The sequence below is a fragment of the Cupressus sempervirens genome, chromosome 7, assembly GCF_028749045.1.
Source record: "Cupressus sempervirens isolate cs-2001-9-10 chromosome 7, ASM2874904v1, whole genome shotgun sequence".
NCBI lineage: Eukaryota > Viridiplantae > Streptophyta > Pinopsida > Cupressales > Cupressaceae > Cupressus > Cupressus sempervirens.
Window position 1 is genome coordinate 911,607,214 of NC_143124.1, and position 23,641 is coordinate 911,630,854.

Consider the following 23,641-nt stretch of genomic DNA (forward strand, 5'->3'; position numbering starts at 1 on the left):
TGAAGTGCTGGTTAATGAGCCTATAGATCCAAAGGAACCTATCTTTGGAACCTATGATGAAGCTAAAGCAAGAATAGAACTTGAAATCAAGCTTCCATAGGCAATGAACAAAGGAAAGAGGAGGATAGCAAAATTGAAAATAAAAAGTACCCCTCTTATGGTTACTGAGGGAAAAGGTGAAGATGTGGATGAATCTAAGAATGAAGAGGAATCTAAAAAGGAAGAAGAGCTTGTAAGGAAGAAAGGCAAGGTGATTATCACCAAGCCACCCAAGCCCTGCACTATAGTATTCTCAAGAAGATCCAAGAAGAAAGGTGGCAATAAAGTTTTGTTTAGTAAGCCCCCTCTCACCTTCTAGGAAAGATTGAAATAAATGGAAGAAGGTGTAGGTATAGCCAATTTCAAAGCATTAAAGTATGAAACTAGAACAAAGGATGAAAAGATATAGATTGAGGAGTTGGTACTAACCAAGATGGGAAAATGGAAGTATTCCCCTGATCAGATAGCACCTCAAATTTCTAATGAGTTATTAGAAAGATTAAAGCCAAGATGGAAATTATCCATAGAAATAGTGAAAGACATTTATGAAAAAACTCTAAGGAAGTTGTTATTGAGCATTACCAATCCTGAGGTAAAAGATGCTTTGAAGAAAAATGAGGCCAATATGACTATTAGATTTCATACTTGTTTAATTTTGGTAAAAGACATAGAGCATGTAGTCAAGGATGCAACAACTATGTGGAAGAATATTTATCATCTACACAAACCAAGTGAAAATCCTATTAAGATAAAAATGATAATGATGATAATGACAAGGATGAAGAAAATGATGAAGACAGTACTCCTTTTGTCAACATTGATGCTGAAGATTATCAAGAACTGATGAAGGATGATGAAGAAGAAAAAGAGGAAGAAGCTGAAGAGGAAGCTAGACAAGAAGAAGATGAAGAAAAGAGTGATCCAATTAAAATAGTAGCAACTATCATAGCCTCCCTTCCTCACTCTCTAGCAAAACCAACAACATCAAGCGTGGAGATAGCTTCAACAGCTTTGATTGTGACAACCATTGATACATCAAATACCCAATCATTCCCTGCTACCTCTCAACTTAGCACATCATAGATAGAATTGTCTACCACTTCATCCATCAAGCTAAAAAATCCTTTGGTCACCAAGCCAGCTTCAGTAATGGTTACAAAGTGTTCCATAATTTTGACTTCTTTAGCAGTAAGTTTAGTTTCTTCAATTTTGGCTACTTCAGTTGTACATGCTTTAGTAAGTACTTCACTTGTAAATACTTCAATTTTGGGAAATCTAACAAGTACATTAGTTTTGGATTCTTTAAGTATTCTAGTAACTATTCCATCAATAGGCACTCTAAAGTTTTCATTGCTAGCCCTACTATTTCCACTATTGCTTCTGTTCCAAAATCTAAAGCATTAATGTCAAAAGTTGAACCAAAGATTCAACCAAGATTTTTTATCAGTGGAAAGGAAATAGAGGAAGATATAGATCTGGATAAGGATATTGGAATTCCCAAATTATATTTTCACAATACTACTATAGAACAGATGAGATTAGTCAGTCAACTTCTTGAACAGAAAGTGAAGCAAAAACAATTAAGAGAAGAGAGAGATAGAGAATTCAGGATCATTGAAATTGCTAAGAATATTTTGATAGATGCTATAGGTGTTGATGTTGATTCTTGTCAACACATTTTTTTGTAATTAGAAGAGGCAATTAGTAAATTCAATGAAGATTCTAGTGGTCAAGATAAGCTAATGGAGAAAGTAGAGAAGAAGATTGATAATAAAGTGCTTGAGCACATTGCTCAGCAAATAGTCATTCAACAAGTAGAACTTTCTTCAATTTTGTCAAATCTTGAATCCTCCTACACTAATGTAACATCTCATTTTGAAAATTTATGTGATGTTACAAAGCATACAAAATAAATAAAGATCAAATTGAATGAGATTGATGAAGATCTAAAGGCTACTACTCAGAGGTTGCAGGTTAACCCCAGTTCAAGCTTTGCACACCATATGAAGATTAGATTCTTATCAGATATGCATGCAGAATTATTGAGACAGGAAGAAAGGATCTAGTCTACACTCATAGACATCCAAAATATGATCCTTCCTATCATGGATACAATGCATAAGCATATTGCTTATTCCAAAACATTGATCCATGACAATAATTTTTCAATTGTAGATCATATGATTGAGCTCTCTACAGAAGTACAAGTTTCTCTTCAAACTTGCAATGTTTTGCAAGAATATTGGGATGAGACCTTAACTCTTACTCTTAAGGTACATTCTAAATTTCTCTCACATTTTGGTGTCTCTATATAAGTAGATTGTGCATAAATCTTTGGCATTATTGTCAAAAAGGGGGAGACACACACACACACACACACACACACACACACACACACACACATGCATATGTATATGTATATGTATTTATCATGAGAGAAAGATTTCATACTAGGAGATATGCTCAGTATGTTGTTATGCCTGATATTATATGTATATTGTATCGAGGAGATATATGCAAAGGGAATGTATATATAGCAAAGTTACAAAGACAAATTTTTGAAAAATCTCAAAATTTAGCATGTCATGTCAAGTCAGTAAGTTTTTGTGTTGTATATAAGTTTTGGTTGATAAGTGTTTTTGTCACTAATGCCAAAGGGGGAGATTGTTGGCATTAAGTAAAGTTTTTTATTAGTGACAACACATATTCAGATTATGTACAATTATCGAGCTCTTTGAACAGTCTTCATTGTTTACCAAGCAATTTAGTGGTTGCCATGTAATTTAGTGGTTACCAAGTGAATTCAGGTAGTGTGAAGACCAATAGTTTTTGCCGAGCAGTTTAGTGTTTACTAAGCTTCATTGTGTCTATTGAGTCATCAGTTCTTGTGAAGTGAAGCTAGTGTTAACTGAGTGATGAGATTAGTAGTGTTTACTGAGTGTAGGCATGGTAAACGTGGAATGTAGTTTTCACCAAGTTACATTGTATCTACCAAGTCACCAATATACAATGAGTTCAAAACTATGTTGAAGTGATTAGTATGGATTGAGCCTCTATTTCTACTGGGTGCATGATGATTTTGAGTAATGATAGTGGATGCCATGTATCAAAAATTCACCAAGTCAGTTTTCAGAAACTGAGTTTCTACATTTGGGCTGATTTAGTAATATTGGTGTTAACTTGTGTATTGGTTGACCTTGTAATTATGTGAATTGGGTTGGTATATATGCAATGTAATGTATCATACCCAAGAGAAGTGATTTTGAGAAGAGTGAATGCAAATGAAATGAAAAGCATTCGAATGTGAATCAACAGTAGATTAAAGCGTATTGCAAGGTCATTTTTATGAGTAGCAAAGTTACATCTATCACATTGAGGTGATCAGTACTTCAAGGATCTTAATCAACAATTTAGTTGTAAGTTAGGTCTATTTTTTTATTCTAATAGGTGAATTAGCTTCAAATCCTTTAATAGGGTAGACTTAATAGCCTTTTCTTTAAATCTCTTTACCAAGTGCATACTTCATTGTATGTTTGTAAAACCTCTAACAAGGTGGATCTAGTAGTCCTAATTGCTCCTAACAAGGCAAATCATTAGAAGTGATCATTGTAAGCCTTAACAAGCCAACTTTATGCTACAGTATTAAAGTTTTGAGGGTATCATCCCCAGCCTAGTTTTACTTTCTATTTGGAATATTTCTGGGTCACCATATATTGTGTTCAATGTTTTTTTTGGTTTCAATTCCCCATGCATGTAGTAGACTAGGTCAATTAACAATAATTGGATTATGTTATTAAGTGTTGAAATTGTTAAAATTTTTTGGGTTACTGATTCACCCCTCCCCTCTCAGTAACCTAGCTAGTCCTAAATATTTCCAACACAATCATCTCATGAATGTGTTCCTTACTCTCTTTCAAGATAACATTGGAAGCATGCATCAGATATGAAGCTAATAGACTTCATCTGAAGGTTTTGATAAATTTCTATGAGGATGTGTTATGCCTTTCTTGATGCCAATATTCAAAATATGTTCATTGATAACTTTAAAATGACTATAAGGGAGAAAGTATCTCTAAAAAACTATCTAAGCTTCACATGTCTATAAAGTTCCTTAACCAAATGTCACCAAACAATGGACCAATTTAGGTGCCCCTCCTCAAATTCCTTTGGAAGATCCTATACCTCTAAATAAAATTAAAAGAATAAAGAAATGGCTAGTGTTGGCCTTGCTTCCTCTTAAAAAAGAGAGGAATTATCTCATTATACAATCATAGAGGAGTCAAATATTCACTATGATCATAGACTCCTATCTTAGCATATTGAAAAAATTACTCAAAGACAACTTGATTGCCCTTCCAAAAGTGAGACCATTTCCTAGTGACCAACCTTATCCTCAATAGTATGATGAGTTTAAGTATTTTCAAGACCACCATGTGAATGATGAGTATAGTGAGGGTTGTGTGCATCTTCACCACCTCATATAAGATTAGATTGTCATGGGTACCATTAAAGTGATTTAAAAGAATCCTAGGATGAACAAGTCCATGGATAATGCTAATAGAGAATTAAAGATCTATGCAAATTTCTTTCCACCCAAATCATTAAATTTTATCATAGCTACCTTATGTAAACATGGTCCACATCATGCCTATCCTTTCATCAACTCAAAGGTTACTAGAGACTTTCATCCATTTGACACCTTTAGATGAAACTTAGAAGAGAACCCACCCTAACTTCTATTAGTGAAATCAATATTCAAGGTATCTTTGTGGACCCTGCATGCCATGTTGATGCAATCATAAAGGATGGCATCTTCATTAATTAATTAAATTAGGGAAGGTATGATGATTGTGATTCTATTATCAAGATGCATTATGGTATGTCACTTCCTAACGTGGGATCCATCCCTCTAACTATCAAAGTAGGTCTCATATCTATCTTAACAATGTTTGATGTGCTCCCAGAGTCAAACCTCTTTAGTATAAGGCTAGGAATCATCTAGCTTATGTTCATATGAACCATGTTCTCTATCATCCATAAGTGTTTAAAGTTTCCTCAAGAAGGGTTCATCCATACAATCAAGGAAATAGAACACCATCCATTGATATCCCTTGAAATGTTTTATCTGTATCATTTCTAGCCTAAACCCTCTATCCCATTGCATCCTAGATAGATCGAGACCATTCCCATAAAAAGCCTATAAATAAAGGGAGTTAATCCTTCATGCTATGGCTACCTATATTGCATTCACATTTCTCATGAGACTCAATAGGTTTCTTCATTCTCATGACCTTCTAGAAGGTACCAAAAGAAACATGTACCCCATGGAAAGCTATCTAGATAACCCAAGGTTGAGAAACCTATAGTAGCACCTCATATTCTAGTGTCCACCTCAATAATGGACAAGATAAAGGTGTCAATTTTTCCCAAACCTAAAATTAATCCATCCCCTATCATTATCATCATGCTTGACATCCCCCATCCTAGCCTCTTTGGTCAAGACAAGAAGGCCCAAAAGATTCCAAAATCACCTCTAGATCCTATCACTCAGCCTCCTAAGACAACCTTGGTTTCCCCAACTTTCCATAAAGAAAAAAAGGTAAGGACTTAAATGGTTAAGCCTATAGTGCCTTGGGTTGAGGTACTAATTCCTACTCTTATAAGAGGACCATCCATTGTGTCTTGATGATTATATGAGTCCATCTTGTACAATGAGATAAGACTACTGTTATCCACCATACTATTGTGGACCCCACCTAGGTTTGAACCAAATTATGCATGAGAAGAATTGTAGGAAACAAAAATCCCTAGCTTGAGAGGTTAAAAAATAGTTTGAGAATGCATCTTCATGACCTATATCCATTGCTTCTTTTTCTTATCTTCCTACATCCAATGCTACTCCAACTTCTACTATTGTTTTCTTATCTTCTCTCTTCCTCACCCTTCCCCTATGTTGGAAGTGAACATTGGACCTCATGTAAATGAGTCCAATTCTTTATCTTTCTATTGAAGGAGTCTCCTCTCATCACCTCACTCCTACATGTTTTAGTCTTCCCATAATTGATCAATGTATGACATATGAAGGCTTTTGGCTTCCCTAATTTCTTTCATACTCACTTCATATACATATCCTTTTCACCATCCTCATCACATTATCCATATTGATGTCACATGGTCAGCCATAAAAATCAAGAGGTAAATACATCCTTCATATAAGAATAACCTTGATCAATGTCCTCTTGAAAGCTAGAGAATGCAAGCCTACATTCATCAACCCCCTCTACATCTCATTCCTTGAAGTGGACCATGGGTTATCTTCTCCCAAGTTCCTATTTCGCCCTTCCATGGAGGCTATAGAAGCTTCCACTTCATTTCGTGTTCCTTCAAAATCATCTTCAAGTGCTAACACATGCATTTTATTCCTTGGATGATATTCTAGTACTAATGGAGATCTTTACAAGATTCCCCTCTCTATCCATAGTTGAGATCTTGGATGAGGACATATCTACTACCTCATCTTTGGCCTTGGACACTGGTAATGCACCTAGGACTATCTTGGAATTATTTTATTATATTTTTAACCTCCCTCATCCTATGATCAAAATTGGGAGGATGGTGTTATAGTAGTGGATGATGTATGAAGGTTGGAACAACTTATACACCTATATATTAGTGATCATATGTGTTACCTTGTCCATGTGTGCCTTTTATTATTGTTCCCTCTTGGAGGACCCTTATACTTCATAGGTATTTAGAAAAGGGAGGTATTATGTCATTTAAATTTTGGAATTTGATGAAGCTAGTGGGGAGATTGGTAATGGAATGGTGTTTTCATTGTTCAAAACAAGATTATGCAACAAGCATATGTCATTACAAAAAGGATAAATGGAAGGATGTTGATCAGTTCAACTTGTGTGTTCTTGAATGACTTTATTCTTAATCTACTAAGTCATGATAGAATAGATGAAGTGCATGTTATGATGTTAATTATGTTGTGCATTCATGCAATTAGTGTCTAGACATGTTGTTTATGCTACTCATGTGATCACACATCATAATCATAACTATGGTACAAATTATGGTCATTTTGATGAATATAGTAAACTAGTTCATCATGTAAAAACATGATTAGGAATAGAGAAGATAAATTTATCAATGTACTCAATGTCCTTCAAGTTTATAAAAATTTATACCAATTTCCATTAGCATCTATTTCATCCATATCAACTAATTAAAATTGTTTTTTTTCTTCCACATACTTTTCTTTTGCAATAGATTTAGGTATGCAATTTTTCTTATTACTTAGCCATTCAACCAATCTTCCTCCAAGGAAACTACACCCCCACTTGTACTTTTATTATCCTTAAAATTTCCCTTCCCAATCTACATTAGCATAAGAATATAATATGAAATTATTTGATCTAGCACACCAATATCTAAAATTCCCTTTTACTACTACCAAATGTGGTTCTTTAGGTTATGCTTGATATATTGTTACAATACCAATTTTTTTTCTATGTTAGGTCTATAGTGAGTTACATATTATAAACCAAAAATTATAGATCCATACCTTGTGTGAATAGTACCAGTATGAAAATCATTAATAGTATTCAATTTACAACCTGCAAACATAGGTGTCCTTAATGGTTTTCAAATTTCCATACCAAGCTTCATTAGTAATTCCTTAAGATATTTATCTTAAGAGATACAAAGAGACCATATTCAATATGAGTTACTTGAAATCCAAGAAAATATTTCATTTCTCCTATCATTTAAATTTCATATTCACCTTTCATTTCATTAGAAAATTTGTTACTTACTTCATCATTTCTTCCAAAAATAATGACATCCACAAAAAAATCAATAATAAATAGTCTATATGAAGTAACTCTTAGGTATAAATTATTATATGCACTTACTTTCTTAATTCCAAATGAAAAAAATGTGTATCTATTCTCACATACCAAGCTCTAGGAGTTTACTTCAATCCATAAAGGGATTTCTTACTTTCCTATTCTTTGTATCTCTATCATAATCTATGTGATGGTCTCACCTTGTTGCATTATTGTATTCTCCAATCTTGATTTCTAGCTTAAAAAATTCACCTTCTTGGTGTACTCATCTCCTTCATATAGATTTTCTATCTTAATCAAGATCTCATGAGAAGAATCAAGTTCTTTTACCTTTGCAAACCCTACTTCATATAATGCATTGATTGGGGCTTCTATAGAAATCATGTTGTACTAAAATTCCTTCTTTTCCTCATTTGTGCATGAAGATAGATAACTCTTAGATTTTATATCAGTCTCATCCTTTGTGATCCTCCTTTAATAAATTCTGAAATAGATCAAAAGTGTTCTCATTTGGCTCTTTGAGCTTTCATATTTACCTCCAAATTTAAGACTCTCCTTCTTACATTTCATTGTAAATCTCCTCAAGATTTTAAGGTTCCTTCTCAAAGAGGAGCCAATGCTATGATACTAATTTTTAACAAGTCCACACACTAATACTCAGAGGGGGGAGTGAATTGGTTGTAAGAAAATATAATTAATTCCACACTAATTAAACCCATTACCAATAATTAAAATAATAATGTACATCATAAGAAACCATACACCAAAATACACTATTTTTTGTCCTCTAGGAAAACCCTTGATCAGAGGGAAAAACCCTAGTGGAGATTGTACCTACAAATTAGTGTACTAATATGTATGTTCCTTTTGAAAGGATGTAACCCTATTATAATTAAAATATAGATCATTTAGTACAAAAATCATTGTTAAATGATATATTCTTGTTAGTATACCTTGAACCCTTGTTAGAAGATTATTACTCTATTAAGAGTTAATGAGATAAAAGGCACAGTTCTTGTGCTCACTTGTTAGAGGATGAAAGGTTAAATCACCTTTACAAAAGGATAATGAATTGGACAATGTGAAGCGAATTATCTACAACTTACTTGACAAAATAGATCCTTTGAAGTATACTAAGAATAATAGATTCCACTCAAACCTCTTCTCAGAGTATCAAATAACTTCTCATTTATTCTATAAAAATCCAACATCAAGGCTCACATGATCTATATTTATCATTTCATACCTACATACCTTGTAAATGAGGAAAATAAATTCCCTTGATACCCATTACAAATAATCAATCGAGTTGGCCTATTTGGGCTTTCCAAATGTATAATTAATTACATAGGACCATTCTAAGGAATGCACATGCCTTTTCATTGAACTATACATTCATTACATTAACTATTTCACACACTAAAATAAAAGTTTAGCACATTCTGATAACAATTCACACACTTCAATGATTCAATTGGCTACCAGTAGAATGCATCATATGTTACACATAGATGATCTCTCAAAAATAATCCAAATGACTTACAAATAATAACACACACACACACAAACACACATAAAATAGACTACTATCATCTTCCTTTCTTGCCAACAATAATTATTTCTCATCATTAAGCTATAGGAAAAACCCTAGAATTGCCTTTGTCATATTTTCCTACTTATTGCAACTAGTCATGAAAAAAATAATTATAACTCATCCAAAATATCAAATAAAGTATAGAGAACATAGATAGGATGTCTACACCCCTTCTTTGACACAAATGTAAGCCAACATATGAAAATATGTGAACCATTTCCTATATTGAACTAATCCATAACCCTTGATATATAGAATCAGAGTCTATAATAATCCAAAAAACATATGTTGACACCAATGACACAATTTATTATTAATACAACATCTCTACAATACTCCAAGTGCCAACAATCTCTCTTATTTCCAACAATATCTTCTAAGGATAAGTTATGTGAAAAACAGTTTCTAGAATTCACTGCTACTACACTTACTCCTAAAAATCATTGATGCTATGATTGTATTGTAATTGTCACTATTTATAATAATATAATTGAGTCTAAACTTCAAAGAGTGGGTTTTTTTTATGTATATATGGAGTTGTGAGTTAATTTTTTTAAATTTGATATTTGTGTGTGTTTATCTAGTTTTCCATAGTTTAATAGTTTGTAAGATAAATTTATCCATCATATCTCCTATTGGATTTAGCATCTAGATATGTTATTCCATACTTATCTTCCTTTCATACGAGAATTCCTAAATCATGTTGCCCTTTTTGGGGAAATAAAAGTCTTTGAAATACGTCTTCTAGTTTTTTGATAGTACTCATATTTGTATATTTTGATTCACAATTTCTTTAGAATCTTCTTACAAGAAGCTTTTTCCTAGTATATGGATCTTACGAGGGATTGCCCTTATGTATTCTTTAAGTTTATCCCAACATGACAACCTTTGAAGGTAGAGATCCTTTCTTCTTTGTGGAAAGATAGGAATGTTATTTTATTTTATCACAACTATATTGATGTTCATTTTTTTTCTTTTCACTAAAGTGTGTATGTGTAATAATGTGCTACTTCATATTGAAATCTAAGAAAATAAAGTGGCTCTGGTGATATTCCATAGTTATGAAATTATTGATAATTAGAAAACCCCCCAATTTAATGGAAAAATGATTCTAGACACTTCTATATTTCATAGCCACTAGAATGTTAAAAAAACTCATCTTATTATGGGGTATGTGTAGGATCATGAGGGGCCAAAAAGTGACAACATGAAAAAAAATTACTTTTCATCTGAATTTGATGAAATGAAAAGAGTTTCTTAAGGAAATAATTAGCTTTTCATTGATATAATTGCTATCAAATCATGATTTAGGTAAGTAATTATTATTATTTTTTAATGGAGTTACTTATAAAGTGTTGATTTAAATACTAATTTAAAAAAGTTATAACTTTAAAATGGTATAACCTTTTCAAAATCAGAAAGATGCATCACATTCTATGTTTTTCCTATTATGAGGAAAACATTTTTTATTTATTTTTGTATAGTTTTGAATGAGTTAAGGTGATAAGACAATAATGTTTTTTTATTCCAAAAAATGTTATAGTAGAAAATTCAAAATTAATTATTTACTTGGAATAAAATATGCATTACACTAGGGTATGAGTCTAATTCTTCTATCTAGAATCTCAAAAAAAAAAATTATCATTTGATTGTGATTAAGATGGTTAGACATACACTTATTTTGTATTTTTTTCTGAATTGTTTTGTACTTTTGAATTGAAATTTAGAATTTTGACCAATTAAATTATTTTTTCTCAAAAAAGGGACAATAGTTTAGAAATTAAATTCAATTTACTACATATTCTATTCTTATAAGTTTTTTATATATAAGGTTCATAACTAGTTCAAGATTTCACATCAAGTTGACTAACACTAATGTCCTAATTTTTCATTACCACTTAAAGCCATAGTTTGGCCCACCTTGATCTTGCACATACCCTATGGATTTAAGATCCTATAGTTGTAATATCCCTACCATGAGTCTTGTAGGGCCAGGATTAGTTCTAATAGGTGGTTCTCTACTTCTTCACCTTATGAGGGTTCTACCTCTTGATAGGGTTCAAGGGTGCACACCAACTAACAAATGGTACAACTAAATCTAGCTAACCAAATTTCAACGATAATATTTAGTGACCTAGCTCATTTAAATAGCTCATGTTACTAGTGTTATCAATCTCATCTATGTGTGGATATAGGATAAAGGGGAGGTTATTTAATTAAAAAATAAGGGTAGTCTTTAGGCATCTCTCAGGACCACCCTATCATAGAGGGTCAAAATGGTGAAAAAGATCCTCTATCACTCTCTAGTAATTCTCTTACTTCTTAATCATATTTTAAACTAGTTTACTCTCTAGGATTTTCCCATGCTTTCTAATCTAGAGTTTGCCCATGTTTTCTAATCTAGGATCTACCTACATACTTTTCATTCTCCATCTACTCTACCAATTTAACTCATGAGGGGTGATCTTGTATCCCATTGATTTTTAATATATTTTATTTTTATACAATAATGGAGACTACCACAATTTTAATAAAAAATAGATTAACTGCCAACTATTCTCCAAATGAATCCAAGATGTTTTTTTTTGTAGAACCTTCAAGCTTTAAGAAGTATTTATATGTTGGTTGCAAGGTATTCCAAATCAATGGTCACCTAAAATGTGTAGATCAATTAGATTTTTAAGATAAAGCATTAGATGGTGAAGAGTGTCAATATAGGTCTAACTAAAGGTCTATCTAGTCTCATGCCACCTTGTGATTTTATGTTTAACTGAATACTAAAAGTCTTATTATCACCCTATTATTCTATTACCAATAACTTTGAAAGGTTCCAAAATACTTGAGTCAATTTGATAAATATCTGCTTGTGAAAAAAAATGAGATCAAAAAATGTTTATGGGTTTTCCTCATTGAACCCCTTATTTTTGTCTTTCAGCCTTTGTATAGAGAAATGTGATAGCAATATATAAAAGAATTCATACTTTTAGATCCTAAGTGCATTAAGGACTAAAATAAATGATAAATAGATATTCTTGATAATAGTGTTACCCCATGCAAATAAAATTGATGAAAATGGATTTGTTTATTTGTACATTAAAGAGAATATATCATACAAGAAGCAAAAGTGTAGAAATAAATAAAGGAAAAAATATTCATCTATCACTACATTCCTCTTTTAAATGACCCAAAGTTCCAACAATAAAATAACATAAGAGGAGAGCACCAAGGGAATGATTGATACACCAAGAACTCTTTTGACTAATTTTCCCAATGGGGAGAGATCAAATGCTAATTAAAATAAAGTGAAAGGGTTAGTTAAATGTAGAAAATCTATAGGAGTTGTTCAAGTTTAGATAGGAGAGAGAAATAAATTTTATTTTCTTGTTTACATATTATTTGATGTGTCATGAGAAAACCACAATATAGAAGTACACTTTTGAATCTTGTGAATCCATGAGAAGCTATTACATCACACAAAAGTCCATGCTTTGTACTAGCTTTGAGATAGATTTTGCTAAATCTTTTTCATTGTTCCTAATAGAATATAAAATCTATTATGCTCTTGAAAGGTAAGTTGGTCACCAGGTCTGGTGGCATGTTGTTTCTAGCAAATGGCCTTTTCGCTTGAAGTTGGCTATTTTAACATTTTTAATCAAATGATACATTTATTAAGCAGAAAACATGTATGCACGTAATAATTAACCAACAAAACTATAGAGATTGATTCCATAAACATTAAAAAATACTAGTTTTCTTTCATTCACTAACCTAAAAATCAATAATTATTGTAACATATATAGCCATTATTTCAATGAAGTCCTTGAGCACAAGTAAGAGTGATTTCTCTTCATGTACGTTAATTTTGAATTTCAATATTGATACAACAGATTTTTTTAAGTTTTCCAATGTTGTAGACTAACCAAAAAATATTCTTTCAATGAACCCTTCAATAATATAAAAGTACCCAATAAAATTCTACATCTAAAAATGAATCTGCTATTAAACAACATCTACTGTGGAGAACTCTTAACTGGTTCTCAGCTGCCATGATTTCATCTCAAATGATTTAAAACATCGGCATATCCTGATTTGAACTGGATATATCTGTAAGTTACTCGAGCACATAAAATTAATACACATATTTAAGACAGTAATAGAAAGACAAAAATGAAATAGTTATAGCGGTCTATGAAATCCAACTACATCCATTCCTAATGTATGAAAATATTTTTCTTTAAATTTTAGTTATACAAATACATCACCACACATGAGGGTCATAACTATTATAGTTCACATTTCCAAAGAAAATCAAGAATGAACACATTATTAACATTCAAAACAATAAGATAATGAAGGATAAATTACATAGGAATAGTTATCCCCTTTCTATTCCTCTACTTCATAACAATACAATTCAACCACCATTTTCTACTATTACTGCAATACTAATGGCTTAAACCTCCTACATGACTATATCTAAATCCATTGGTTTGAAAGCAAGTTCATGAGGTTGAAACCAAGTTCTACAAAGAAGACAAGATGAATACTAATGGCTTAAACCTCTTGGCTTAAACCTCCTGAGTAAGTGTATCTAAATCTAAATCCATTGGTTTGGAAGCAAGTTCATGAGGTTGAACCCAAGTTCTACAAAGAGGACAAGATGAATGAGAGTGCAACCATTTATCAATGCATTCTATGTGAAAGTTGTGGTTGCAATTGGGCATAAGCCTTGTTCTTTGATTCTCCTGAAACCCACAAAGGCAAATTGCACAATCAAGCCCATTTGGGAAGCTCTCGGAAATACTATCCTATTGGAAAATTTATTGTAGCATTGATGTTTTCCCCTTGAGCTAAACACTCACCTACCACCCTGATGTCTAGAACAGACAGAAAAGTTAATACGGGTAGGTGAGGTTTTTTCAAATTCTAAAAAGAGGGGGAAAATGGAATGTGACAAAAGGAATGTTTATTCATTCATTCAATAGAGAGTTTTTACAGATCAAGCAGATCAAAGAGAAGTTACAGAGCTGAGCAGAGAAGGAAGAAGGGCACAAGTTTGTGCCTGCAGTTGCATGTGTTTCCCTTGTTCATTCTGTAAGTTTGTTGTTGTTTGGTTTTGTCTTGTTGAAGCAGTGATTGCTCTAGGCACCATTGTATGTAGCCATTAGAGTTGCAGGTTTAAAAGTTTATTGAAGTTTGAAGTATTATCAGTTTAGGGTTATTTTAGGGTTTTTTGGTTGAAGCCAAATGCTCTAAGATTTTGTAATAGTTTAATGAAAGATTTAATAGAAAGCAAGAAAGCATACTTGAATCTATTGATCTTTCCTTGTATGTTGCATTTGAGAAATTTGTTTGAAAGCTTAAAGCTTTGGCTCTCTAGTTTTAATGGTGAATGCATTCACGTTGGAATTTTCTATGTTATAAACTTTAGTTGGAGCTGAGCTAACTTGACATCTATTGTTGCTGAGCATACTCAGCATCTATTGCTGCCAACCTATCAAGTGTCAAGCTCCTCTTTGTGCTGAGTTCACTCGGCACCTATTGCTTGTCACTCAGCACCATCAAGTGCCGAGCAACTTGCCACTCGGCACCATCAAGTGCCGAGTAAAATTGGCACTCGGAACCTTCATGTGCCGAGCAAATTTTAAGTGCTGAGAAAAGATTTTAGGTTTAGGGTTGTGAGTTGTGAATTAATTTTTAATTGATATTTCTCACATGGTATTAGAGCTTTGAGGCTCCACATCCACAGTGAGTTAGGGCATTTATTTTCTTGGGATATTTGACATGGCAGGAGATGCAGGAAAGATATGGCAGTAGCCACCATCATTTAATGGACAAAATTATGATACATTTGAAAATGATTTGTGGGAGTCTGTGGTCAATGGATTCAATGATGTGACTAATCCAACTCAGTATGCTGCCCTCACAAATGCACAAAAGACTCATTTGAAAGAGTCAAGGAGGAAAGATGCAAAAGCACTAAGTTTGATTGAAGCAACAATGACAGAGTCTATATTCTCTAAGATTGTAGCAGAAAATTATGCAAAGGAAACATGGGATATCTTTGAGAAAAACTTTAAGGGAACTGATAAAGTTCGTATTGTAAAGCTACAGAACATAAGGAGGGAATTTGAGAACCTTCAAATGAAGGAAAATGAATCAGTTGCAGACTTCAGTTCAAGAACCTCCAATGTGATTAACCAATTGAAGTCAAATGGAGAAGAATATCAAGAGAAGAGGATAGTGGAAAAGATATTGAGGAGTTTACCTCATAAATATGACAATTTGGTCATGACCATAGAAGAGGAAAAATACCTCACTATTTTGACAATGGATGAGTTGATGGGTTCTCTTCAAACCCATGAGCATAGGATCAACAGATCTACTTCTTCATCTTCCCAAGAGCAAGCATTCAAGGCTCAAAAAAATCCAAGAGGAAGGGGGAGAGGAAGAAATGGCTTAGGCAGGAACTCCAAAGGTAGAGGCTGAGGAGATCGAGGACAAAGAAATGTTGCAGCAGAAAGCTCAGGAAGAGAAAATGGAGAAAGTAGCTCACACAATACTTCAAGAAGAGGTAAGAAAAACTACAACTCAAATAAGAGTAATGTAGAATGCTACTACTGTCATAAATATGGGCATTATGAAAATGAATGCTGGAAGAAGTAGAATGATCAGTCAGGACAAGAAAATGTGGCTGATGTTAACATGGGAAGTAGACCCAATGCTGCTGCCTTCATCATGTGTAATGTTGGTGAAGAAGGAAGCCCTGAGGTTTGGTATCTCGATAGTGGATGTAGCAATCACATGAGTGGTAATGAAACCTTGTTTTCATTTATTGACAAGAGTTTCAAATTTGAAATTAAAATGGGTAACAATGGAACCCTACCAATTGTGGGCAAAGGATCTATTATGGTCTGCACCAAGAAAGGTGAGAAAAGAGAAATACAAAATGTGTATTTTGCCCCTAGTATGAAGCACAATTTGATGAGCATTGGTCAGCTCATTCAAAATGGATACAAAGTGCTGATGGAGAATGACACGTGTGTCATTCATGAAAAGGATGGGAGTAAGAACTTACTTGCAGTAGTTCAAATGATAAAGAACATAATGTTTCCCTTGAGGATAGAGACATGTTTCTCATCTCAAGTTTGTGCTGCACCTCACACACAATCAGCTCTAAGGAGTGTGATTGAAGACCCTTCATGGTTGTGGCATCTTAGGTATGGTCATCTTGGCTATACTAGTTTAAATTTATTGTCAAATAAAAGAATGGTAGAAGGTTTGCCATGTATAGGAAATTCATGTGACAAGTGTGAGGCTTGTATTTTGGGTAAGCAACATAGGCTTCCCTTTAATTTTGGAAATTCTAGGAGGGCTACATATCCATTAGAGTTAGTGCATACCAACCTAGTCGGTCCTATGCAAGTTACTTCCATTGGGGGGAGTACTTATTTCATGACATTCATTGATGATTTTAGTCATAGGAAATGGGTGTATTTCTTAAAGAATAAATCTGAAGCATTTGATAAATTTGTAGAATTTAAAGCCCAAGCTGAAAGAGAATGTAGACACTATATCGAGGTCCTAAGGTTAGATAGAGGAGGATAGTATACCTTTAATTCTTTTGTAAACTTTTGTAGGAAACATTGCATTAAGAAAGAGCTCACAACTAGTTATATGCCACAATAGAATAGAGTGGCTGAAAGAAAAAATAGGACCATTGTTGAAATGGTAAGGAGCATGATGAAAGAGAAAGGTCTCCCAACTAAAATTTGGGAAGAGGCTGTGGCAGCAACAGTTTATCTAATTAATAGGTGTCCTACAAAGGCAATCCGTGATAGAATTCTAATGGAAGCTTGGTCACGAATAAGGTTGATAGTTGAACACTTAAGGGTGTTTGGATGTGTTGCATATGCACATGTGCCTAAAGAGAAAAGGAAAAAATTTGATGATAAAGGTGTGAAGTGCATCTTCATAGGGTACAGCCCAAAATCAAAGGCATACAGATTATATGACCCATTGAAGAACAATATGACTCTTTCAAGAGATGTGGAATTTCTTGAAAATCAGTCTTGGTATGGTTTAATTGATGAGTCACCAAGCACTTTCAGTAAAGTGCCAATTATGAGTGAAGAGGATGCTGAAGAACAACAAGAAAGAGAAAATAGGAGGAAAGGCAAGCAGATTCAGACATTGTTGAGCTCCTTTAGGCACGATTGAGTGTCAATGCCAAGTATTAGTGAAGATTGAGTTTGTTGACAAAGCAGCAGCAATGAAGATTCTAATACCACACTCTCCTCCCTATTACCAAGAAAGACCAAGAGTCTTAGGGAGATATAGCAAGATGAAAGGTATGGTGAGATTTTTAATTTTGCATTATTTTCTCATAGTGATCCAATATATTTTGAAGAAGCTATTAAGGAGAAGAAATGGTGTAAGGCCATGGATGAGGAAATAGATGCTATTGAAAAGAATGAGACATGGGAGCTAACTGAATTGCCTCCAAAGAAGCAAGTGATTGAAGTGAAATGGGTCTATAAGACCAAATGCAATGCTAAAGGCAAGATTGATAGGCATAAGGCAAGGCTGCAAACATTAGTATGGAAGAGACTATGATGAGACATATGCCCTTGTTGCAAGAATGGAAACCGTGTGTGCTGTCATAGCAATTGCAGCTCAGCACAAGTGGAAGGTATTTCAAATGGATGTGAAGTCTGCCTTCCTAAATGGTATATTGAAAGAAGAAATGTATGTGGAGCAGCCACCTGGTTATGAATTTACAGGTGAAGAGAACAAAGTATATAGATTGAAGAGAGCTCTTTATGGGCTCAAGCAAGCTCTAAGGGCATGGTACAGTAGGATTGACTCATATTTGATGAGCAATGGCTTTAGCAAAAGCAACGGTGAGCCCACTCTTTACATCAAGGCAATATATGGTAATGTATTGATTGTTGTCTTGTATGTAGATGAATTAATTTTTAATGGAAATGACAAGGCTCTAATTGGTGAGTTCAAAGAGGCCATCAAAAGTGAATTTGAAAGGACAGACCTAGGTCTCTTGAAATACTTTCTACGCATGGAAGTAAAACAAATGCATGATAGCATATTCATCTCTCAAGAAAAATATGCAGGGCAGATCTTGGAGAGATTTAAAATGCAGAATAGTAAGGCAGCCCCCACACCAACAGTAGTAGGTCTAAAATTGAGCAAGGAAGACTATAGAAAGAGAATGGATCCAACAATATACAAGAGTATGGTTGGAAGTCTAATGTATTTGATTGCAACTCGGCCAAACCTAATGCATTCAGTAAGTCAAATTTCTAGATTTATGGAAACACCAAAGGATTCCCATTAGAAAGCGAGAAAGAGGATCCTAAGGTATGTGAAAGGTACCAGGGGATTTGGTATTTTGTATACTACAATTGATGATTTCAAGTTGGTTGGTTACACAGATAGTGATTGGGTTGGAAGTCTAGATGATAGGAAGAGCACTTTCAGATACATGTTTCATATGGGATTGGGTGCAAATTTCATGGGCATCCAAGAAGCAACCCATTGTTTCTCAATCTATAGTAGAGGCTAAATACATTGCAAAAAATGCAATAGCATGTCAAACAATTTGGTTAAGAAGGATCTTGACAGATGTGAATGAAAGGCAAGAGGATGGAACCACAATTTAATGTGACAACATCTCACCAATTGCATTGTCCAAGAATCCAGTCCTCCATGGGAGAAGCAAGCATATAGAGATTAGATATCACTTCATCAGAGATTTGGTGGAGAATGGGGATATCAAGATGGAATTTTGTAGGTCTGAGCAGCAGCTAGCAGACATCTTTACCAAGCCATTAGGCATTGGAACTTTTGTGCACCTAAGATGGTGTCTTGGTGTAGTTGATGTGGATTAGTTGTGATCCTTGTTTTGTTTGGCTTGGGACAAAGGGGGAGTGTTGAAAAACTTATTGCAGCATTGACATTTGCCCCTTGAGCCAAACGCTCACCTACCACCCTAACGTCCAGAATAGATAGAAAAGTTAATATGGGTAGGTGAGGTTTTTTCAAATTTTGAAAAGAGGGAGAAAATGGAATGTTTATTCATTCATTCAGTAGAGAGTTTTTCCAGATCAAGCAGATCAGAGAGAAGTTACAGAGCTGAGCAGAGAAGGAAGAAGGAAACAAGTTTGTGCCTGCAGTTGCACGTGTTTCCCTTGTTCATTCTGTAAGTTTTTTGTTGTTTGGTTTTGTCCTGTTGAAGCAGTGATTGCTCCAAGCACCATTGTATGCAACCATTAGAGTTGCAGGTTTAAAAGTTTATTGAAGTTTGAAGTATTATCAGTTTAGGATTATTTTAGGGTTTTCTAGTTGAATTCGAATGCTCTCAAATTTTGTAATAGTTTAATGAAAGATTGAATAGAAAGCAAGCAAGCATACTTGAATCTATTGATCTCTCCTTGTATGTTGCATTTGAGAAATTTGTTTGAAAACTTAAAGCTTTGTCTCTCTAGTTTTAATGGTGAATGCATTCATGTTGGAATTTTTTAAGTTATAAACTTTAGTTGGAGCCGAGCTCACTCAGCATCTATTATTGCTGAGCATACTCGACATCTATTACTGCCGACCTATCAAGTTTCGAGCTCCTCTTTGTGCCGAGTTCACTCAGCACCTGTTGCCTATCACTCAGCACCATCAAGTGCCAAGAAACTTGCCACTCAGCACCATCAAGTGCCAAGTAAAACTGGCACTCGGCACCTTCATGTGTCGAGCAACTTTTAAGTGTCAAGCAAAGATTTTAGGTTTAGGGTTGTGAGTTGTAAATTACTTTTTAATTGATATTTCTTACAAATCCATAATCTTTGGAGAAATTGATGTTGCTTCTCTTCTCATCCATGGCTCCCATCCAAGAAATACAAACATCCAAAGAAATAGAAAAATGATGAGGCTATAGACCACAACCAAGCAGGCCACAATAATGTTTCCAATGAGAGAACTCATGGATTAACAATCTTGACAATAAAACCCTCTTAATATTGAATACATAAGCCATGCATGACAATATATTGAACATTCTACAAACTCAAGAAAGGGGATGCAGGGTTTCATTATCATATCTTGGATTTATGCTTTCAATTGCTACGAAGAGTTTAACATCATCTTTCATTAAAGAAAGTCATAAGATAGTATTCCATATTAATATGTTAAAGACATTCCCAAAGACATCCCAAAAGATGAATACAAATAGTCATATTCTGACAAGAATATAACATTATTTTACAATACAAGCAAGATCAGTTTTTTATTGATGTCAAACCAGGCGTAGTTTCCACTGATTGTTCTTTTAACATTAACTTATAGAATTAAGAGATAAGATCGATGTAGTATTGTGTTGGTTGATTGGCGAAATGGAATTGCCATGGTTTAGCTAATGTCGTTAGGTGAGGTTATAGAAAAGAAATCCATTTGAAGAAAACAAAAGCAAAGGTAAGGGATCAGTGGCTAAGACAAAGAGGTCATTCACATATGTCGCTATAAGATTAATCATTGATGTGTGAAACCTGATATTCAATAGCATTTCATTGAATTAATATGATACAAGAACCTTTGAACTCTTCATTTATGTGCTGTTGCTTCTTCTTTTTTGTTTTTCTTGTATTAACTTCCCTAATGCTTGAGATTCAATGTTTCTTCTATTTATTTGTATATATTATATTTTACAAGAAAATCTTATAGTTCACAATTAATATAATCTTGTTAAATTAAATAAAATTATTATATCAATCTTATTGACAAATACAAATTGATATTTTATAGATTGTAAGTTGTATACTTAAAAAAATATTGTTATCTATTAGAATTTAAGAAACAGATTTATCAAACTGGAATCTAAGATATCTTTAAGGATATACATTAAAACCTAGTTTTATATCCTTTTGAATATTGAAATATTCCAATCCTTGAAGATGTATTGAATAAGAGGTGGCATCTTAAAGATTTGTAGATGGTAAATTTGAATATACATACATCAATGAATACTAACATCTCCTATGTAGCCATTACTTTCTCATGAAACCCCTAGTTACATTGTAATTTAGATAAGGATGTGACATGTATTTAAGTTTAATGAATGTTTGCATTATTATTATATCATTTGTGAAATTTTGTAGCAGTAGATAGAATACTCCATAAAGCCCTCAAGAATTCCCACTAAACATAATAACTTCTACAAGAGAGAATGAAAAAATATAGTTGGCATAATAATACATGCATTGATAATAGTTGAATATTACTACAAATGCACATCCATATTTCTTATGTATAGGGAAGGTATGATGTGGTAGTGACAATATGTTGAATCCTGGCTTAATCCTAAGCAATGAGATAACCCTAGATATAAATTTATTAAATGCATAATGCAAATATTAAATGGATAGATAACAAAATGTCAAGATCATGAGAGATGACACCATTATAATCTACTTTTAGAAGTGATACCATTATAAGATTTTTCCAAACATGTATTTATAATATTAGACATAAAATGTATGATGTTAACTAAATAATTTTTTTATCATTAATTTATACTATCAAGACTTTCCCTAAGCTTTATTTTACCCGAGGACCCAAGCTCTTATTCAATTATAATTGTTTGACCACTTCTAGTTAAGTCTTAGGAAATAGATGCCTATAATTACTAAATTTTAAGTTTGATCATATAAGGTTGTGACTAAGGGTATATAATCAATATATACCTTAACACTAAATTTAATACCAAAGAAAGTGGAACATAAGGACAAAGAGAATGTAAAACAAAAAAATCTAGCTCTCAGTTGGGAGGAAGAAACATAATGAACAAGTAAATACTAAGTTTTAAAAAATATATCATTAGTCCTTATGGGGATACATATAAATTTAACAAAGAAAAATTGATAGCTATCCACCCTTCTATAGGAAAAGGTCATATATCTACTAATCATATGATTCAATGTATTGTTTATCAGCACTATACCTTTGTTTATTTTAAATATTAACCAAACCTTGTGATCAAAGACATTGAGAGTTAGTCCAAAGAATGGGAAATATGTTTCACTCTAGCTATATCATGTATACATTGATGTTATGAAAGTGGAGTTGTGTCCATAGAATAATTTGTAAGAAATAGATAAAAAATCTATGAAATCTCTTAATGCTCATCAATTGCAAATCAAAAGAGTGTTTGACAAGAATGTTTCTAATATGATTTTTAGGGAGGGTAATTTTCTCTTGAAGTAGGATGTGGATAAAAATAAGATCCATCTCAAACCTTATTTTTGAGTATTTTTAGATCATGTGTACATATAAGATTAGTTTCTTTTTATTGATATTGTGTTCATAGCCATAGTTTCAAGAATTCTAATCCCTTATAATTTTCTCACCCCACTTTGTGTCCCTTCATAATGCATCTCCTCATTGTTATTCCTAAGCATATGTTCACTTCATTGAAAAACTATTTTTATAAAAAAAATTAAAGACATTTATTTCCTTCAAAAATATCTTATAGAAACTTCATGCATTTATGATTATGTTATTACACATGACCATTGATTTCTTGACTAATGTTAAACTAGAAGTAGTTCACTTTTGTGTGTCCAATAGTGAGTCAATGGGATATTTTATTTTTCTAAAAAGTAAAATGTGTTGCATAAAAAAAAAAGAAATTGGAGGATTGTTTGGAAATCATAAACTATCAAATTTTAACAATGTACCAATACAAAATTCCTCCAAATGTAGAAATTCTAAAGGTAATCTTATAGTAAAAAGCTAAAACGAAAAATAACATAGTGGAGAAAATTGTAGAATTGAGAAAAAATACATAACATGGTATTTACATGGAAAAATATGGCAAAATTATACTATTAAAAAACCATGGACCAATCTATTAACTTTTATTGCTTAGGAATTTTGATAGTTACAGAAGTATACAAAAACATATCAACATATCAACAATCATGACTTTGAGTTGTAGATAACAACCAAGTTGTAGAGTTTGAAAGAAAGACCACTTACTAAATTTAGTAACTTTCTAAATATAGTAAGTATGACTCGTAAAAATAGATGTTAAAAACATGTCAAAATTACTATTTTGGGCAAGCAACCTACACAACTTGCTATCTGAGATGAC